Source organism: Gymnodraco acuticeps, unplaced genomic scaffold (genome assembly GCF_902827175.1).
Source record: "Gymnodraco acuticeps unplaced genomic scaffold, fGymAcu1.1, whole genome shotgun sequence".
NCBI classification, from domain to species: domain Eukaryota; kingdom Metazoa; phylum Chordata; class Actinopteri; order Perciformes; family Bathydraconidae; genus Gymnodraco; species Gymnodraco acuticeps.
Genome location: NW_022991375.1, coordinates 3,502,755 through 3,505,369, shown reverse-complemented (window position 1 = coordinate 3,505,369; position 2,615 = coordinate 3,502,755). Strand labels below are relative to the sequence as shown.

The window sequence follows — 2,615 nt, the reverse complement described above, 5'->3', positions numbered from 1 at the left end:
CTTGAAAGTGTAGTTGTGGTGTCGCTGAAAATGTTGTTGTAGCTAAACTACACGTGCAAAAAAAGGTTCCACATCTAAAGAACTTTATTTTGACAGCAATGTTGTATAGGGTTTTAAAGTAGCTTCATACCAAATTGAGGCATTTATTTCATTATTTCTAATACAGTATATATTATGACGTTTTTACATTCTGTCGATAAGCAATCATGAGTTTCATTACAGTGTTTTAACATTAGTGCATTGTTGAGGAATGTCCACTAGATGGTGTACGTCAATAATACAATCCAGAGAGACTTGTGTTATTATATAATATAACTAACCACATATAAACCAAATGGCTGACGACATTTCTTTAAAAATAAAAATAAAATTCAATTAAAAAAGCCATACTTACATAATTACTCAAGTACGTGCTTTACTATTTTGAGGAACTTGTACTTTACTTCAGTATTTTAATGTTTTGCTTCTTGTACTTTTACTGCACTACAATTCAGATGCTTTAATAGTGTACTTTTACTCCACTACATTTATTATATACCTTTAGTTACATACATTTGGAATAATGATATTAAGTATAAACAACAAATAAAAAAGGGACTGGTACTTCTACTTTTACTTAAGTACAAGATCTGAGTACTTCTCCCACTATTCCCTGTCCCCATACCAATGCTTAAAAATGTAAGTCAGAGAAATCTGAATACATTGTTATCATTATTATTATTATTATTATTATTATTATTATTATCATTATTATTATTATTGACATTTGGCTTATACATTTTACCAAGATTGTGCATTCACATGAGGTACTTAGTTTTTATGATGGACTGCAGCTTTCAACATATTTAGTGAATGGTGATCCAAGGTGGCTGATGACATTTTGACCTATTTTTTTTTAATTTCTCCATCAACAATCAAGATGCCACACTCCACACACACTGCTGTGTCAGACTGTGTTATCCCCTTGCTAAGTGGTGACTGAGGGTGACTGGTCTCAGCTGAGCTAGCTGCCAGCCATGCTTGTTAAAAACAGCCCTCGGCCCTATGGATTTCAAAGGTTGAGGCGACAGTTCTGTCACAAGGAGTTGCTAGACACCCACTTGACAAGATCAGGGAGAAATGTGATGGCATCTGTGAACCCTTGAGAAGATACGATATATGACAATGCAGCACAGAAAACCGGGGAGCCATATATTTTGTAGAAGTGAGAACGTCTGGGTCTTTTTTTGCTTGCCTCTGGCTGTGCTGACTTGTATGTTTGTGACAATGACAAAACAGACGCACTGTCACCAATACTTGGGGAGAAAATAGATTGTGTTCGTCTTGCTATTGTTGTCCCTCCTCACTCAGTCTGAGGGAGACAGGATTTAGACAGACTTGGCAGGGTGAGACGACCTGACTGTGGAGGATACCCGTGCGTGCATCTATCTCAGGAGTGGCACATAGAGATGTAGCCAAACAGCTGCGTCTCTGAAAAAACATCTCTATTTCCTTTGTACTGCGCATAAATCATCCTCTCGCTGGTGAAATCTTTGTACCTGTTTACACAATGCCGGATTAGTTTGAGCAAATGTAATATGTAGTTTCAGGAGAGACGAGGTTTATTTTTGAGAGATCCTGTCCTATTTTCCAATCCCATTTTTCCAAAATAGGATAATAAACCTTTATGTGAGATTTTTTTCAACATGTCTTTGCACCAGGTTGCATGTGAACTGTCTCTCTAAGCCAGTAGTGATGGGGTCATCCAGGAAGAGCACTTTGATTTGGCCCGTGGACACACTCTAAATAGGAGGACAAACATAAACACAACACTATGTTGGGCATAAAAGAGGACCTCTGTCTAACTGCTGCGTACGCATCAAGAATGTAAGAAATTAGCGAAGAAATGGTTTACTCTGTAGAAAATATCCATAAATATGTTATTCATTTCATTGAGCCATATGTTGCCTGAGGAGCTATAAACGAGGGAATAACTATAATGACACTTAAGGTGTTGAATGATGTTAGAGAGACCCTCCATTTAATTTAATGCTAACATTTTCTTGGGGATTTTAAAGTGTTTTTCTCATTTTAAGCCAATTCTTTCGTCATGAAACAAAGGCATGTTAAAACTATAGTTAAGGCTAAACAGTGCATGTAATGACTGTAATTATACTTTTTCTCTTTTAACATCTTAAGTAACAACAGTATTTTGCAAATCGTTATACCTTCTCTTTTTATTCTCTTCCTCTTAGCCTTTAGTAAAGGGTGTACACAAATAGATTTTTTTTTGTTGATGAATGCTTGTTATTGCATGCAATGAATAGTAAATAATGGAATGACAAAAAATAAAATAGGACAAAAACATTTTTGGGATTAATTTCCTTGCACACATTTCATGATTATCTTTTGTTACGTCTGAGCGATTTATACCCTTGATGTTTATTCAAATCATATTTAAATCTACTCTTTGCTTGTTTTTTAATAATGATATTTGCAAATAAAACTCCTTGTGGAACTTATCCTCAGATTTAGAAAAGCAAACATCAAATCTCATCCTTGGAAAACAAACATTCTCATCTTTCTCATTTTCATATTATTCAGTGTGTTTTCTCCAGCATGATGAAAACACAACA

At 35.2% G+C, this 2,615-nt stretch overlaps 1 protein-coding gene across 1 annotated transcript in view; it reads left to right on the top strand.

The window, feature by feature from the left end:
* The window catches only part of si:ch211-193k19.2 (uncharacterized protein LOC100034574 homolog), a 1,126,861-nt gene that overhangs the window by 894,135 nt on the left and 230,111 nt on the right, over positions 1-2,615 (top strand). The gene's annotated exons all lie outside the window — the stretch shown is intronic.